The sequence below is a fragment of the Trematomus bernacchii genome, unplaced genomic scaffold (genome assembly GCF_902827165.1).
Source record: "Trematomus bernacchii unplaced genomic scaffold, fTreBer1.1, whole genome shotgun sequence".
Lineage (NCBI taxonomy): Eukaryota > Metazoa > Chordata > Actinopteri > Perciformes > Nototheniidae > Trematomus > Trematomus bernacchii.
In genome coordinates, this window is record NW_022987803.1 from 1,744,441 (window position 1) to 1,763,176 (window position 18,736).

Sequence of the window (18,736 nt, forward strand, 5' to 3'; positions counted from 1 at the left end):
ATTAGTTATTAAACTCATCATTTTAATTCCAATTTACTATACAAACTCCTCAGACCAGAGCCTGAATTGTTACCGTTTGGGTCTGTCTGCACAGTAATGTCTGATACAAATGTAATTAAGTAACCCTAGATACATTACCACACTGAATGAAATATAAGCTCAACACTAAGAAGAAGAAGATGGACCTATTCATTCAGTTTCCACTCCGTCGTACACACACACATGTGTTTTTATACAGGTAATACAGTACACACTTTTTACAACATGCAGATACATATACAAATACACACACAGTTACATGCACATGCATTGAGAGGTCAGAGCGGAGGCAGCCAGTCTAGCCGGCGCCAGTGAGCAGTTCCCCCAACTGCCGCTGCCGAAGTGCCCTTGTTCAAGGGCACTTCGGCAGCAGCCCAGGAGGTGAACTGGCTCCTCTCCAGTACCAGTCCACACACCGTATTCCTTGGTCCGATCGGGACGTGAACCGGCGACCCTTCGGTCCAAAGTCCAATCCCCTACAGACTGAACCACTGCCGCACCCACTAGTCATGTTAAACAGCACTACTAATCAACACTATTTTAAATGAACAGTTTTGAGAAAGACTGGCCAAACTTTGGGGAAAGTTAGCTGATGGCGGGTCGGTTTGATGACTCTGGGAAAACAACGAAGGATGTCAAGAGAAAACAGGAGCTCTTTAACTAAAACAATACTTTTTTTGTTTAGTTAAGTTTAAAGTTCGTTAAAAAATGATTCATCAAAATGACAAGAAGGAACATTCATGTTCAATTATTACAGTGTGCAGTTGCATTTGTAGTATTTCCAGTGGGCTGGTGAAAAAACATAGTTTTGTTTAAAATGATGTTTTAGTGGCGGCTGTGTTTGGAGATGAGCCAGGCTCGAGGTAAAGGTACTCCCCTGAGCATTCACTGATCACACAGTGTAGTGCAGGAAGAGTCTGTCCACTACAACCAGTCATACAGTGACTAATGGACATGTGGCAGCATCAACCTGCTGGCTGCCACTAAGCACAAGTACATACCAGCTGAGTTAAGTGGAAGGGAGCATTGCAGGAGCAGCCCTACCAAGAACTGCATTTAGCAGGAAGTGAACACTCATAGCTGACTACAAGGGGGGCTGTCCTCTGCTCAGAGCAACACAACTGCGCCTCCTTGTTATTCCACAGACAGATGCCAGGGAATTGAAGGAAACCAAGTTATATGAAAACTGTCAGATAGCAGTGAGGGTAGGGAGGATGTGGACTGCAGTGGGATGGTGGGCTAAAACAAAAGTTCAGAAACAGTTGTGATAGATTTTCATCCAGGAGTTTATAAGGCTGCTAAGCTTCACGGGAAGATCTTGTACCATATAGAGAGACTTTTGAAAGGCATAAATAACCCTTTCCTTACAGTCTGGAGGGAGACTTATACCTGGTTTATAGTCTGGTACCTCAACCGCCCTTTTCTCAAGATAACAAAGATCGATAGAAAAAGCTCTAAATACCAAAGGAGAGGTCATTCACACACACACCATTGATTTGTCGGCTTATTCTTCCATTATTTGTTTATAAAATGTGTAAATCGTTAGAAACAACTACGATTTAGCAGATTCAATTTTAATCATCTTCAATTTAAGCATTAAAGGTGGGGTAGGTAATTTTGGAGAAACCAGCTCGAGTGCGCTAGAATTTGAAAATACACAACTGGAGAAAATCTGCCACTTCCTTACAGAGCCCCTCCTCCAACACACACGAACGCGCACATGACCAATGAGGGCACGAGATAAGTTTGTGCACAGATGGAAGGCTGACAGGCAGGTAGGCCATCCAGTTATTTTAGCCGGGCCGGCTAAAATGATTGGTCGTGCTTTTTACAGTACTACGGCTTCCACAGATGATATTTATTTATGGATCTTTTGTCAAAGCACTTAAGATATTCATTGCTATCGGGATGTTAAGAGCATTCCATGGAATATAACAAAAAGTGTATCTCGAGCCGGTTTCTCAAACTTACCTACTCCACCTTTAATACAATGAATGAAACAGTTCTAGGTTAAATGTGAGAAAATGGCTTCTTAAGTTACGTTCATTGTTGGGTTTGGAGCTTTTTGTTTGATTTGATTTGCTTTTTATAAGGAATTTTGAAGAAGCACAACCACCCACCCAAATATTTGTATCTTATTGTATCTTTGAAATAATTTTGTAACTCCTGTAATGCTTGAAAACACTGATGCTGTGACAACACATGTTCCCATTTTGGCATAAATAAAGTATCCATCTATATATCTATCTATCAAGCATATAATACATCTATAAAAAAATAATTGTTGAACCAAAATATTTGTTGTTATAATAAATGTTCTAATTGAATAAAGAAGCAATTAGTTGAATAGTAAATGCAAGTTTGTGTGTTTTGGAAGGTACAATATTACATTGGGAACTAAGTGGCAATACATTGGATTTATTTCCAGAAAACACTCAAACAGCTCCAGGTAAGCTCCTTAGGAAGGAGAACATATTGCTCACAGACTTAGCTGGCCTCAGATTCAATGTGGTGACCTTCTGCTCCATTGTAGCTGGAGCTTGGGTGGCAGTGCTGTCTCTCAACACTCACTGCCAGCCAATTGAACACAATGAGACGGTTTGCACTCAGGCGCTTAGCGATGACATGCCAAGTATGCACCAGCCCAATCTCCAGCCTTTATTGCCTTACAAAATGCACTTACTGTATGTCATCATGCTCTTTGAAGCACACAGACAGCAGGACATTAACAGCACTTCTGTCTTTGGTCAGCTCATTCCATCAGTTCACTCCACCGCTCTATGTTATCGGTCCTTACACAGGAGAAACCTCTGTCAGGTCCACACTACAGATGCTGTATCTGATGTAGGTTCAAGCAAAAACAAGGCAATTCATTATTCAATCCGAGTAAACAAATCTAAAACGTCAGATACAGAAGGTTTTATTATTCATCTGAAGGAGTTTCTGAAGCATCATGTTTTCCGTAGAGGGAAATAATAACCTTTTATCAAGCATTTTCTTAACATGATAAGGTTCAGACAACGTAAGACTTGTGACCAGCACAATTTCCTTCTTTTAAACGTTGTACTAAGAATATGGATTGGTGGTGCAGAAGTAGATATCAAGGCATTCCTGCTTCAGTGTATTGCTGGACGTCCGTGTGTGTGTCTGAGGAAAAAACCCTCCACCGGAAATGCTTCCCACAGCTGTTAGGAGTATCATTCTCCACCTTGAGGCCAACCAAAAGACAAATAGCAGCCAGGTCATGTGACTCTTCTGCTGCTGAGATGCCATTCGGTCTTATTCCAGCCCTCTCAAAACATTCAAGTCATACCCTTCTCCCTCAGTGAGCCGGCCCTTTTCCCCTACATCAGGGTTTCACCACAACGATCCAATACATACGACAAAGACCTATTCACACATGCATGGGTATTACTATAATATAATATGCTTTGTTATATTACAAATGTATAATTAAGTTAAAAGCACAGTCATTTTGGAATTCAAAATGACTGTGGAAAACAGCACAATAATGGATAGAAGTAATGAAAGTAGAGAGGACTCATCACTGTATTGTGTGCCAACTAGAGATGTCCCGATCCGATCACGTGATCGGGGATCGGAGCCGATCACGTGATTTTCAAAAGATCGGAATCGGGAGAAAAAAATCGGGGATCGGGATTTTTTTTTTTTTTTTTTTTTTATAAAATATTTTTATTATTTTATGTTATGTTACAAAACAAAAATGTTCACGTCTTAAACTCACCCTGAGGCCTTAGTTTTGGTTTAAAATTACACAACATCATGTATGTGTTGCTTCTTTTGGGCTTGTTTTCATAGACCTGGTTGCTTATTTCTCTCAAATCTGGCAACAGAGTGGGCAGGGCGCAGTGTTTCCACTACACGGCCTCGCTCGGCCTCGCTCGGTATGGCTGGGCCTCGTTAGGACTGGCTCACTTCCATTACAGTTTAGGAACTGGGGCAGTATCTATAGTAACGCAGTGTAGGCGGAGCCGTGACGTGATCTTCAGAGGACCCCAGAAAAACAACACAGCCGTTAGCTGTTAGCACTCAGAGCTCACAGCTCCTCATATATGTTCAGAAACTAGACAAAAGTTAAACAAGTACAAACCACAGACTGCCTGTGTCATGGTGAATACAGTCGCTGCTTTATTTATGTCTGTATAGGCCGTTGTTGTGAGTGTGGACGGTCGGAGCATATACTGCGTTAGCTTAGCCAATCTCCATTTAGAAAACAAGCATTTTAAAAGGTTTTTCCCCTGCCGTCTGTCTGCAGACTTGACAAAGCATTAATTCATGGTTTTTACTAACCGGTATCAGTATGTTGTTACTTCGGCATCATTTTGAAACGTGTATTACAATTAAATCACGGTCAAATATGTCCATCTTGTTGTAGTTGTAGCCCCCTTGCCAGCGACGCTCTCTCTAGTTTAGCATACTCAGCCCGACTCAGCCTCGTTGTCTCTGGCCCTGGACCCACGATTTTATGAGGCCAGAAAAACTGTGAATTAGGACCCGCCGGCCGGTACTAGGCCAAGTGGAAACGCAACCAAAGACGGGCCGCTGACGTCACAGCCCTCTTAAACCGGGCTGCGCACTGTAGTGGAAACGCGCCATTATGGCTACTAATAGTAGCAGTAAGCTAACGAGAGGCTACGTTCAGCTGGTGACTCGGGAGTCGGGACAGAGAAAATGTCAGGAGTTTGGAAGTATTATAAAATTGATACTAACAGCCAGATTGGTAACAGCCAGATGCAATGTTTGCAAGGCGGAGGTTCCGCGTGGTGGAAAGAACAGAGCTACGTTCAACACGACCAATCTAATACGCCACCTGAGAAACAAACACCAACAACAACACGACGAGTACACAGCGGCCACTCGGGTAACGGCACTGAAACAACCGACACTTTCAGAGACTTTTAAAAGGAAAGAGAAACTGCCCCAGAACAGTGAAAAGGCCAAAAAGATAATTCATCGCGTTGGATGACCAGCCGTTATCTGTTACCTTTTTTTTCTCTTAATGCATTGCATAAAGATCGGATCGGGAAAAATCGGTATCGGCAGATTGTCAAAATCAAATGATCGGAATCGGATCGGGAGCAAAAAAAGGTGATCGGGACATCCCTAGTGCTAACACAGTCATTCCATCAATCAGAATAAAACATTTGCTTTTCACAGGAAGTTAAATCTCTACGATTACTTATTTTACAAAAAAATTCAAAAGTGCCCATGAGTCTTACCAATATTGAGGGAATACAGTGTTCACCCCCTCTACCTCCAGCTTCTGGTCCTCTCCTCTCTCTTCTGTGTAAGCAGCCTGACATCCACTAATCCACCTTTCAAAGTTCTGCTGAGGAACGTAGGATGTAATGTTTTACAATGGTGCGCACTATATTTTTGGCAAACTCTTAAATGAGAAATGTAGAATACAGTGATTCTGATGAGATATAACTAGCTTTAGCTTTGGTTATGTTTACTAAGGGAAACACCTGATTCATTTAACTAAAGTTTGCTGAAAATATGTGTTTGTACAGTTTCAGGGTATGATGAATGGTGTAACCTTTCTTATACTGACTTTTTGAAATAAATTGTGCCGTGGGATTACTCGAATTGTCTTTTGGTATATTGTGTCAATGTTATATTGTTCATATCCAATCCTCTACCATTTGAAAGAAACACAGATAATAACATTATTAAAGAATTGAGAGCCATTTTAGGTAAATGACCTTTACCAACCTCTACCAAAGATTAATGACAAACACCATCAAAACATGTTCTAACAATATGTGTTTGTTTTCAGATAGGGTTTATTCATTCGTATCTGAAATGTGTTGCGGTCTGTTAAGAAAAAAAAAGCAGATGATAGGGGATATTACCATGGGCTGTTAGGTTTGTGGTCCAAAACAAAGTATGGGCTGCGTGGTGAGATCTGGGAGCCAGATATCTCTGCACTTTCCTCACACTGCGTTTATTAAGGTAATGTTGCATGTTATAGCAGTCGTAGTTCTGCTTATGGCCAATTTCAGGACACATTGAGATGCTAAATCATCAGTGCTCTGTACAGCAGGATGGGCAGCTTTCATGTTTTTCCCACACTCCCACAGTTGGCCCAAGTGTGGAAGTGCAGGGTGTGCACGCTAGGGGTTTCACAACTACCTATATTTACTAGTCGACAAGTTTTTCAAAATAGTAGTCGACTAGTTGTTTGTTAAGTCATAATAAAGACACACAAAGAGAGGTGTAAAACTGTATTTTGTATTGCAATTCATACAGTTACGTTAAACACTGTAACACAGGAGCATTTTGATTTGTGTTACATGCTGTTACATGGCTGATTAAATTAAAAACAGTAACTGGACTCACCAAATCTCATGCAAAAACTCTGTTAAGAACATAAATGCAACGTAAATCCACTGCGCATTGCGCAACACTTTACTCGCTGTCACTGTCCTCCTCGATAACGATGTCCACCCTTCCAGGTTTTTTGGTTTGCGTTAAGGCAGACAAAAGCATCAACATGTGAGGGAGCGGAGGCTGTGGCGCAGCTTTGGTGTTCGGATAAGGGGAGCACAGGTTCAAACCCCACTGCAGTCAGCATGTCGTTGTGTCCCTGAGACACTTCACCCCAAGTTGCTCCTGTGGGGATTGCCCACAGTATTGAGTATGTAAGTCGCTTTGGATAAAAGCGTCTTAACAAGTAACATGTAATGTAATGAAAGAGGCTTGACCGCTGTCGGGTGACAGTGGTGCCTGCCAGGGAAAACATCCGTTCACTTGGGGTGCTGGTGGCTAGCCAGGTAGCTCCTGGAAAGCTTGGCTAAACGGGGGAAGCGGTTTGCGTTTTGTGCCCACCACTTCAGAGGGTTATCCATTGTGGGGATGTGTCTGCTGGCAGTAATCCCGTAGCTCATCCGCGCCACTGTTGACCCGTTTTTTCTTGTTGCTCTCGAAATTAGGTCCAAACAGCTGTTCAAAGGGGGGGGGGGGGGGGGGGGGGGGGGGGGGGGGGGGGGGGGGGGGGGGGGGGGGGGGGTGCTAGTGGAGCACGCTCGTGAACTTTTAGTGCCGGAGCTAAAACTGAAACTGTAGAGCGCATAATTGTGGCGCATTTGCGCATAAGATGAGGACCCCTGAATGTCAGACGTGTTTTGCTGGAGCATTTTGCAGCACCTCAGCGCCAATGTCGGCATCCTCATCTCCCACGTTTGTCTCCATTTTGTTCACGACTAGTTGACTAGGGCCTACAGCGCCGACTAGTGGTAGAGGTAGTCGATTAGTTGGTGATCAGCTGTGGTGCCGGCAGAGAAGAGGGGAACACAGCGTAGATTGGCACTAACAGGTGTGACCTGGAGGGGGCAAGCTCCGGACTGGCCTGCACAGACAGCAGCTAAACACACGTAAACACACACACATTACATGTTACTTGTACTTACATACTCAATACTGTGGGTAATCCTCACAGGAGCAATTTGGGGTGAAGTGTCTTGCCCAGGGACACAACGACATGCTGACTGCAGTGGGTTTTGAACATGTGACCCCCTGATCCGAACACCAAGGCTCTATCCACTGCGCCACACACATTGACACACACTCCTCTAAGGAATACCACAGCAGACCGGATCTGTTATGACATCTCTAACCAGGAGCTGAGGCAGGCCAGAAGGTTTAGGAGGCCAAAGGGTGCCACGGGAGAGAGAGAGAGAGAGAGAGAGAGAGAGAGAGAGAGGAGAGAGGGGAGAGGGTGAGGGGTGCAGGCTGGACTTAGCTAACCCACAGATATCCCCGAACTGAACTCTCTCTTATTCACACTGAAGAGGAGTTTCCATGAATCAGTGGCTAACAACAGGAAAAGTATCAGAAACATTTCAAACAAAGAAGTCTTTGGGCAACTGAGAGAAAATGCTAGGCCAGTCCTCTTAAATTAATCCCACTTTTACAAGCTTTTACCGACATGCTCCTCTCTTGTTTCTGCATTTAAAGAAACCTGTCTTAGCACATTGTGGATGCAAGGGTGAAGTCTCCACAAGCTTAACCTGTGTGAATGTTTGCCATGGTGTTGTGCAATCTCTAGTAATAAACAATCCTCTTTATAGTGTTATGGGAAGCAAGGTTTGTTTTCTTCCCCCAGAGCTCGGATGGTTATATCCGAGATGCGAAAGGTTGCAAAACATCAGCAAATATAGGGTCTAATTTAATAGACCACTGCTGCAGGAAGAACTTCACTGAGACCCACACAGGCAGTTGCCAATGGCAAAGCTACATTAAACCACAACAAACAAAGGCTCTTCAGCTGGGTGGACTCTTTTGTCCACCACGCCCTGACAATATTTTTTCTGAGTGAGATAGCAAGCGAGTATAAGAGCGCGAGGGCTACACTGCCACTGATAGGACACTACATCAAAGCCTTTTCCCATCGTTTGTGAGAACAGAAACCTTGACCAGGATGAAAGACCTTCAGCAGACTGTGGGAGAAGTGATGAAGGAGAGAGTAGTCCCTGTGTGGAATTTACAAACAGCTCAAAGTCACACAGGGTTTCTGTTCTGCATCTGCAAGAAACAGTTAGAGGGAGTCTGAGGGGACGTGGGGCCAGAACCTGCCCACAAGATCAGCAAGGGAGTGATAAGACGGCAGCCTGCATATCCATCATGCAGACAACAAGCAGCTGGGAGGCCACCTCACTATTCATCTACTTAATCACTACAACCATTGAAGATTCCCATTAATCTTCATTCACAGGGATCTCTCTGAAGACGACCAAACACAATTTGATTCATTTCGATTGCTAATTGGCACACGGTGCATCCAGTATCATGTTTTATTGTGAACCTATTTTGAAGGCTTCTGCAGCCTTAATCAATATTATCCTACTTCACAGGAATACCTTCAAGTCAAGGTATCTGCAAAAATAGGAAGCTTTTATTTTACAGGCCAGAGACTTTTAAAGACAGCTGCACAGAATCCGAGACACTAGCCTCCCCCAAACCAATATGCAGGTTCAGGATGTCATGTGAGGTCTGGAAACACTCCAGTAAAGATCAGTGCAGTGTGTAGTCAAGTATTTGTTTTAGAGCAGAGAAAAGACAGAAAGAGACTGTAATAAAGATTAAAGGGAGACAGAATGAAGAGGCAACAGGAGAACACACCAAGCCAAAGCGGGCCAAGACCCTTGCAATGATGTTTGACACATCTCAACTAATCTTTTCAGGTTGTCATTTCTTCAAAATACATATCTTGTCACTGCACACGAGTGTGCGCTTTTCTCCATGTCTTCCCATCAGATGATTGTGTAGTATCATTCAAACAGTACGACTGCTCAAAAGTTGATTATATTGTTTTAAACTTGCTAACAATGGAGATAGTTACATTTACTCTCTGCATACTTATCATTATTATGATACGATTGAACATGCACCCCTAAAAATGCAAAACTAAGCATGCAACCAGAGGTGTTTCTCAGTCAGAAAGAGCACTTTGAGAGGAAGTGTTTGTGTCACACAAACATGCACACACACATATCCTGCCACAGAGGCTACTGTGTGCACAGCTCTGAGAAGCAGAGAGGACAAAGATAACCGCTCAACCATCTTCCTGTGCACCGGCACTGGTTCAAAAAGTAGCCCGCGTAGGAACATCGCTCATGTGGAGCTGTAGTAGCACGTAACACTAACAGGCCAGAAGATGTCCGGATGTCTGAGCAGCCAACAAGCAATCACAGTGGATGGTTGTGTGTCTGAGAACGTGGAACAGGGCTTCTTTGCCCTGCCAGTCAAAATCGGGATGGCCAATCTGAAATCTAAGAGATTTTTTCTGCTAATAAATTCAAAACAGCCCATAACTCGGGAAGAATGCCACACTGCTGGCAGCTTGTCCTTTTGGGGATAAACCATGATGTAGTTAACATTTAGTATTTATTTGTGATCTTAAAAATATAATAATACACATGGCTCGCCAACTAACACAGAAAAATTGTACTCCTAAAACCTGTGGGTTTTATGTCAAAATAAACACAAGTCCGAGAACAGGAAGTAAACAGGTTTTCTGAGGACTCAACTGTTTGCGTGGTAATATGAAGCTGTTGCGACACCACATTTTTTTTCACCCAGAATAAAGGGCAATGTAGTCCTACTGGTCTGCTGCTTCTATTGACCAATGAATCATAATAAGAAACAAGGTTAGAAATGAACACTTGGAGCAGAACACTGATCCCACTCGCAGTGCCGAAGTATCTGAAGAGCTGCACTGCTGTCTGTTTAACACTGCCGGGCTTCTGGTTTTAATTAGTAAAACCTGATGTGAGCACTTGCAGAAAGAAATCTGAGCTTGTGTGCATACATTTACACTTGTATAAAATATCCACGTATCTGTGAACCAAATTTGAAGTCACAGAAAAAAAAATAGTTTTTTAGCTTGTAGAAAAGAAATGAACTTAGTGATGAAATGTTCACTTGCAGAAAAATATATATTTTTTAAATATATTTTCCATTACAACTGCAACTTGGTTATTACAACCTCTCAAATCAGTCATTACAACTTCACGAATCTGCTCTGTGGCAGTATAAATTGACGAATCTGCGGCCTTGACTTTTGCTACACTTCTTGCGATGAATGTGTCGCTAAAGTAATTTTCACCTGTAGATGTGGGGGAGGGAGGGGGGGTTGGAGCAAAGGGGCGGAGCTATCAGAACGACGAGGCGCAAGCTCGGGTCCGTCACACACAGTCACAGCCATAGTCAGGTCGAACCGGATGACTGCGGGGCCCATGTTGCCCCTTTCACACCAACGCGGTTCCAGGGCCGGTTCGGAGCTAGAGCCTGAAAAGCACAGTTTTTTCCTGTTCACGCCGCAGCGGAGCCGGCTCTTTTCCCCGAAAACCGGTTCTTACCAAGCTCGAAAAGTTTATGGAGAGTACGGCAAATAAAAGTTGAAACAAGCAGTAGCGCTGAGCAAAGTGACTAGAATGCAACCACACACTTGTAAAAAAAAAAAAAAACACACTTTATAAAGTCAGGCAACACTAACCAGGCTTCGTGTGATTCTGTTTATTTGTACCTTACTTTGACCATCCGTTCGCTGTTATTGATCATTGTGGAGAGCAGGCAGACGTTTTGTTTTGTTTTGTATTATAGCAGCTATCAGATGGAATCAATACATGGGCTGCACAGGTTGTCATGTCAGACTATCACAAGTAGAATCATAATGAAAAATACGCCGGTAAAATGTGCCTGTAGAAAACGGCTTATTCCACAATAGGATAGCAAAGTAGTCAATATAGTCAGTTTAGCTTCGGTTGCTATGCTAACATCACCCATGTTATACCAGAGAAACTTTCATAACAGCGTTGTGATGCCAAACAGCGTCAATTCAGACTGACACACATTCACTTAAGGGGAACTGGGGATATGTATCAGCTGCTTGTGTGACAGTCAGACAGTGAATACTTTACAGCGGCCGCTGCTGTGAGTTAACGGGAGAATAAACTCCGGTGGACGAGCAGCACTGTAGCGGTCGGTAAATGCCGCTGTAACACATTAATAAACAATGAACCACGGCACTCTGGAGAAAAGTATAAGGTTGGAGAAGTAGTTATTTAATTTAATCTGGCTTCGCATGATTAAAAGTAACACAATCATCGACCCGACGCAGTCCCCCATTGTTGTTGTTGTGAGCGCCGTTGGGGAGAAAATCAGCGATGTAAACGGTGACGTCATGACGCAGCAGAGGCAGCACCAGTCGGGCTCTGGGCGGTGTGAACAAAACGGGGGCTGAAAATAAAAACCGGTTCCGAACCAGAAGAGCGCAAGCACGGAGCTAGAACGGGAGCTGCGTTGGTATGAAAGGGGCAACAGACTATGGCTGTGACTTGTGTGTGAGTGACCCGAGCTTGCGCCTCATCGTTCTGATAGCTCCGCCCCTTCGCTCCAACCCCCCTCCCTCCCCCACATCTACAGGTGAAAATTACTTTAGCGACACATTCATCGCAAGAAGTGTAGCAAAAGTCAAGGCCGCAGATTCATCGATTTATACTGCCACAGAGCAGATTCGTGAAGTTGTAATGACTGATTTGAGAGGTTGTAATAACCAAGTTGCAGTCGTAATGGAAAATATTAAAAAAATATTAATTTTTTTCTGCAAGTGAACATTTCATCACCAAGTTCATTTTTTTCCTACAAGCTACAAAACGTTTCTTTTTTTTTCATAACAATTTTCTGCAAAGAACCTTGAAAAAAGCTGCTTTTTAATTATTTCACTGCATTCAAGCATTATTTCATATGTAACATTACAAGTGTCTATTATGATGGTATGTATTTAGCTGAACTATCCACCAGTGTGCTTGCTTTGGTGATATTAGGGTTAATGAACCCTCATGTTTGTCTCCAAACGTTAGCTAACGAATAATGACATTGGCATGGGAAACTTTCTGCAGTTGTCGATTTGTTTTTCTTGTATTCATCACTGAGATTAAGAGTTGTTGCTTACAACAATAAAGATGAACAGTAACTTTACAAACATTCAACTATAATTAACAGTGGACTTCATATTATATTCCGCATGCTGATGAGTAAGGACTGCACTATTAAACTAACTAGGTGAACATGTTTTTTTACCAAAAATATTTAGCAGGGAACATTTAGGCTAAATGATGTAACTGCAACTTCTTTAGACTAATATTGTGGTTCAGTATGCAAAAGTCAGCATATCATCTGTTCTTCCAGGCCTTCCTGTTATGACACAAGTAAATGAACCGATCCATCATGTATTGAGTTTTTTTGCTATATGTAAGAAGAATATTTTTCTGACTAAACATGAAATGTTATCATGATGACTTAAAAATGTAGGATGTAGTTTCTCTGAGGTGGCAGTGAGGTTGCAGATATTTCCCCCCTTCTTTTTCAAGTGTGTTTACAATGGGGGGAAAGCGTAAAGACGCAAAAGGCCCTCTGTAGATTTTGGTTTGCCCATTCTGAGCTACTGGATGAACATAGAAATGCATAATAGCAGAGCCAGGAGGACCTGCTACCTATACACATACATTCAGTGAACAGCCACTATGGGCTGGCTCAAAAAGGGAGGCAGCCCCCCTCCAATGTTAAAATGCCCAACTTTCCAGCGGAAATAAAGATGTACAAAAAAGGTTTTCTTCTTGGTTTCTAATTGCCTTGGTTTCCCCAAAAGTGCACCCTGATTATGGCTCTGCCACTCTACAAATATTTAGATGAGTCAAATCCTTGTTGCAAACGTGTTGTTAACTGTTCTTGCTTTAGCTTCCTGCAGCATATACTCATGGACACTCGCTCGACAACACGTTTCTCTTCAAACAATATGGGCTAATGTGGTCATTTATGGATGTAACTTAAAAGCAGTCTTGGCCATTTTTTGTTAAAAATTGTTGTTTTACGGGCATCAAAGCTTGTGGTAGCAGAGCATTTTACAAGTTGTCACAATGGCAATGGGACCAGGTGTTTCCCACCCTCTGATTGTTGTTTTTCTTTTGTTGCACGTTTTATTACTTGGTAGCCAAATGTTCCAGGGACAGGACCAAAAAGCTGCCAGGTAAATTCTCCAACCTGCAGGTAACCAGGACAATTAACCCTCTACTGCTCAAACTGCTCTGTGCATATGTCGTTTTATAGGGCCACTCCCCGGTGTACATGTGTGCACATGTGCACATATGCAATGTGAAGTAAAAGAGCGCAGATAGTGAACTCAAGGTTTGTCTGCTGTTGTATTTTTATTTTTGAAATGTGCTGCTGAGTCCAAAACTAAGTTCTTGATTGTTTTGAGGAATCAGTCATATAATGAGACGAGCCACTTCATCCAAATATAAAGGAACATCTAAGAAATGCTCTAAATGACAACCAACACAGGCATTGAGAGCTGAGAGGAAACATCTATGTTTCCAGCCACTAAATAAGTACACAGTCAGTGGCACTCTTTATTTTCCAGATCTACCATATGGAAGAGCGTACACATACCAGAACATCGCTGCTCTCTTTTATCATCCATAGTCTTTATCATTCGACCCATTTGAACAGACATTACCCAATATTCATCTCTCCATTACCTTATCTGGATAACCTAATCATCTGTGCATTACAGCAACACCTATGCAGTTAGTCAGTTTGTCATATAAAACTCGGCTTGTCATCATGTCTGCTAAATAAATGTAACTTTATATCTTATTTAGATAAAGTTATAAATAAAAACAGCCTCTTTTAAAGTTTCACTTATAACAAATCATCATCCAACACTTTAGCTTTAAAAAAGGAGCTTTTTGGCCTCATTAAGCCTTGTGTTTCAGTTTCACAGTGCACAAATGTACTGTATTTCACCACTCATCTCAAACCTTTTTTTCAGCAGCAGGCAAATGTGTTGAGCAAACAAGATTTAGCAAACCAAACGGAGGCTGCCCAGAATTGCATGTACAAACTAAAGGCCCTGACACACCAAACCAACATCAAATAACTAGTATTGACAGAGCTGACATTTAAACACAACACAAAGACAATGGCCAGCAATCGCATACATTCTGCACCTCCGTAAGGGGGAGTAACTACATAACATCAGGAGCCTGAAGAAGTAGAACTATGGGTGTAGTCGTTGTTATGCTACGTACATTAAAACTTGTTCACATGATTTGAACTCACCACTTGCATTCCAGGCCATGTTGCTTCACTGAAACTGAACAACCAATCAGAGTGTTTTATTAGCTAAAAGTGCATACAACGCAGGACACACCAAAAAACATGGCTGACATCCCATAAGGGGTTTGGTGTGTCGAGGGGCCTTAAGTTAGATGCTAAACTGGTCAAGAACGTCAAGCATGTAAGAACTAGAGAAAATGTATTAAATCACATCTAGCCACCAACCTGGAAAGGTAGCCTAATTTTGGATTTACATACAGCAGTTGCAGAAAGACAGTTCCATAGAAATGCTTATGAGGGTCTGCAGGATGTGAAAATATTTAGAAAAGACAATTATAAAAGGGTCAGAATTTATCAAGGCTGTGAGTTCATGAGCTTGTTGGGGAGTTATTTTGCCTCGAATAACCAAAATAAAAATACAAAAATTAATGCAGCTTTACAGCGTCAAAACAATTAAATGATGCATAACTACAAAGTGCTACAGAGAAGCAGATCTTGAATGATCTTGTGCATGTGTGATCATAGTTGTGGACAATTTGCAAAGCCACTGCAAAATTGGCGACCCTACAAAATGCACTCTGCAAAATCAGCCCCCATGCATGCAACTTAACCCTTGAACTGGAAAGGACCATGAGCAGGCAGCATGTGTAATGGAGGACTCCATTTAAAGCGAAGAAGTCAGGAGAGCTCAACAGGGGGAGGGGGCTTCAATAAGAGCCTCTCTTCCTGACAGCCACACACTGCAGTGGGGGAGGGTTGAAAACACCAAGCCCTCTTCTTGAAACTGCAGCAATGGGCATAATGGGATGGATCCTTCCATTCCAGCTATGTGATACTTATTTTAGAGAGCTGTTTGAAAGAACATCAAGTTGAACAACTCAAAATCTGTAGCCTCTAAAAGACAAGCTGTTCTGACACACAGAGAAAGAGAAAGGTAAGCCAGCATTGAACTGACTGCCCTGTTGATCCAAACAACAAGCATTTGTACTCCATCCAAACACACTCAGATGTAGTAATTTCCCCTCCCCTGGTGACAGGGCTAAAACTACACACCCCAACCCTCTGCTCTGATTGGTGATACGTTGTTGTGCAAACTGCGAATGATAAATCAGGAAACAGGTTTTTCTGGAAAGAAGATTAAAGTATTGGCACAGAGCTCGACAGAACATGCCACAACCGCCGCTTGTTGTAAAAGTTCTTAAACACAAGTGTTAGTTCTGTTTGTTTATTGTACCAAAGCAAACACATCAAGTCAACCCAATTTTTCACCTCTGTCAACAAGAATTAAGCCAACTGGGACAATCCGAGTTAAGAAATATCTATAATCTGTGCCCTGACTTAGTTGTGTAGATTTTACCTGTTAACATATTCAAAATGACACTCAAACAAGCAATTAGCAGCTTGCTATTTTGTGCAAGTGTCTGATCCTGACCAAAATCCTGATTTAGCATTACCAAACAGGCTCCGAGGATTAGGTGCGGACTCTCCAAAGAGTGGCATATAAGCAAGGCCTCTTACCAACATATTTGCCCTGCTACAGGCACACATGGTTTCAGTTAGGGGTCTGCACCTATAAACAGTGGGCTATGGTAGCTTATTGGTCAGGAAGTGCAATGTTGACTGCAAGTCAAGACAGGCACAAGCTGCTAATGAATGATATACACCCTTACAGTGTAGCTTTGACAGCACCGTTTAGATTGGAGGTGTTCAGAGGGCGACAGAAAAGGGACTCTGAGCTCTTTCGAGTCAAATAAGAAAAGACAGTCGGATAAGATGTACTTGCCATACAGCACAACCAATGTTTTGCATATTTTAACTGGTGGCTGCTGTTAATATTAACATAACACTTTGCCAGTGTAGACCACCACAAATTACCTATCATCAAAGTATGTGTTTTATATCTGCATGATTAAATGTAACTGAGACTGCATGAAAACAAGCAATAAGACAAGGCAATGGCAGAGATATACCTACCTTGAAACTGAAGTTTGCTAAAATGACTTAACCATGTTCTGTCAAAACTATGAAACAACTACCATGTCTCTTGGTTTCCAATAATGTTGGCTCACAAACAAATATACATCTTAAAGAATTGCTCAAAATGTGCAACCTGTGCCAACAGCTATATTGGCCTCACAAGAATAAACAGGTTAGAAAAGTGTAAATCATGACAGGTTAGAGAAGCTCGTGATGAACATCTCTCATCTTAACTGAAACAAGAATACAAACAAGTACTGAGCTGTCAAAGGCCCAGACCCACCCCCTATTAAGTTTCCATCCCAAATAAAACCAACCAGGAACATCATATCCAGGAGGAAAATGTCAGAAAGCACCAAACTGGCCATCAGCAGATTACATAAAACTACCGAACTCAGACTGCAGTTGTGTATATATCATTAGTTTAACTTACTCACTGTAATGTAACTATTGTGCTATATTTGCTTCGTGGTAACTTTAAAACAGACAGCAATCATTTAGCGAAGCTTAGAGGAAGATTGCCTTGTGTATCATTCGCTGACACAAAACTGTTACAAAATGGAAGGTTGCTTAAACAAACACACAGTTTCAGTGTTATATTAAAGGAATCAACAACTAAATGAGGTGTACCAGCTGTATTCTGAAGCTTGGTGGATAAGGCGGTTCAGTGAAGCTTTCCTGATTTAACATTTCCATCCACGACGTTTCAGAGAGCTCGATGGAAAAAGTATCCCAACATGGTCTACAGAGAATATAGCGTCAGGCAGTGTTTGCTAAGATAAAAGGCACATGATATATAACGTTATTCACAGATATCCACATTAAAGCGGCCTGAAAATATTTTCTTTTAAACTTCAGACAGAGGTCTGCCAACTCGGCCGAGACGGCAACAGCCTCCAAACAAGTTAGCCAACTGAGCTAACGCAGCTAGCTGCTAGCTCCAGACAAAAACTTTTTCTACATCTGAAAAGTTTCACTTTATAACCGAGAGGGACGGTGTTAAAAAGCTCTTATCGCACAGGGCGCTCTGATGCTTTTTATTTCACAGTACCGCTGTTTAACGGCTTGCTCCCGGCTGTGGAGCACGGGGCAGAGCCTGAAGCGAGTCCACTTCATGTAGTTACCTTTCCGTCTCCGCTGCCGCCGCCGCTCCCCAGGCCGCCTTCAACACCCGACACCGCCGCCGGACCTCCAGAGGGCCGCGGAGCTGGGACAGTCGAAGCCGAGAGGAGTCCAGCTACTACCAGGGAGATGAAGAGCCAACTGCACCGAGGCTCCGGGCCTTGTGTGTCCTCGAAACAGCGTTAATGAAGGGATACCTGGCCCCAGCTCTCCGCCGTTTGATAGAGAATAGGGAATCACTTTTTGACAGCTCCTCTTCTTCAGCCCCCCCTCCCCTCGACAGCCCTTCACTTTTCTCTTTTTCCTCACTTCCAGCAGATACGAATCAAAATACTGTCACAGAATATGGCGGCTGCATAAGGAAGCTGCTATCGCGAGAAGGAGAGCTGCTTTCTCTTTTTTTCACTTTCCAAAAGTTGCGCTGAGGGAGGAGAGAGTGCTGCCGCTGCAGGAGATGCAGGCTGAGGACAACAGAACAAGAGTTTCTGCAGGAAACGGTGCAGGAGAAGTGGGATTGGGATAGATATGAATGAAGTGTCTGCTGTGGTCTGACTATAGGATAATGACATGTCAATAATATATTGATATTGTTTTATGTTACCATTCCTTCTAGACCAAGCCCTGATTTATTTAATGATATGCCTTAGTAGCCTACATTTTTACAGCGGGAAGTGGCAAATGTAGTTTTTACACCATGTTATTCACAATGTCATGATTTCACTACAAAACCTGCTGCTGGTGAGTGTGTACAACTCTTCAGGAATTAACAACAACATGTGTTTCCCTAAACCAGAGACAGAGACAAGCTGAAAGACACCTATCATGCATCTATTATAAACAATTAAAACAATTCCCAAAATTGGGATCAATAAAGTACATCACTCTGTGTGACTCCCCAGTCACTGCCGTGGAGTCTTTCCGCTTCCTGGGCACCATCATCGCCCAGGACCTCATC

The 18,736-nt window shown here is 42.6% G+C and overlaps 1 protein-coding gene across 6 annotated transcripts in view; it reads right to left on the bottom strand.

The window, feature by feature from the left end:
* tab2 (TGF-beta activated kinase 1 (MAP3K7) binding protein 2) overlaps positions 1-18,211 on the bottom strand; it is a 39,499-nt gene extending 21,288 nt beyond the window's left edge. Inside the window, exons 1-2 of one of the 6 annotated variants that reach the window (XM_034150321.1) lie at positions 17,784-18,206; positions 2,723-2,878 (exon numbers count right to left, since the gene is read on the bottom strand). The gene's annotated coding sequence lies outside the window, so the exon portion shown is untranslated. Of the gene's footprint in view, positions 1-2,722; positions 2,879-17,783 lie in introns of all 6 variants that reach the window. The other 5 variants (XM_034150324.1, XM_034150322.1, XM_034150320.1 and 2 more) reach the window with 5 other exon arrangements.
* Between the last annotated feature and the right edge of the window lie 525 nt (positions 18,212-18,736).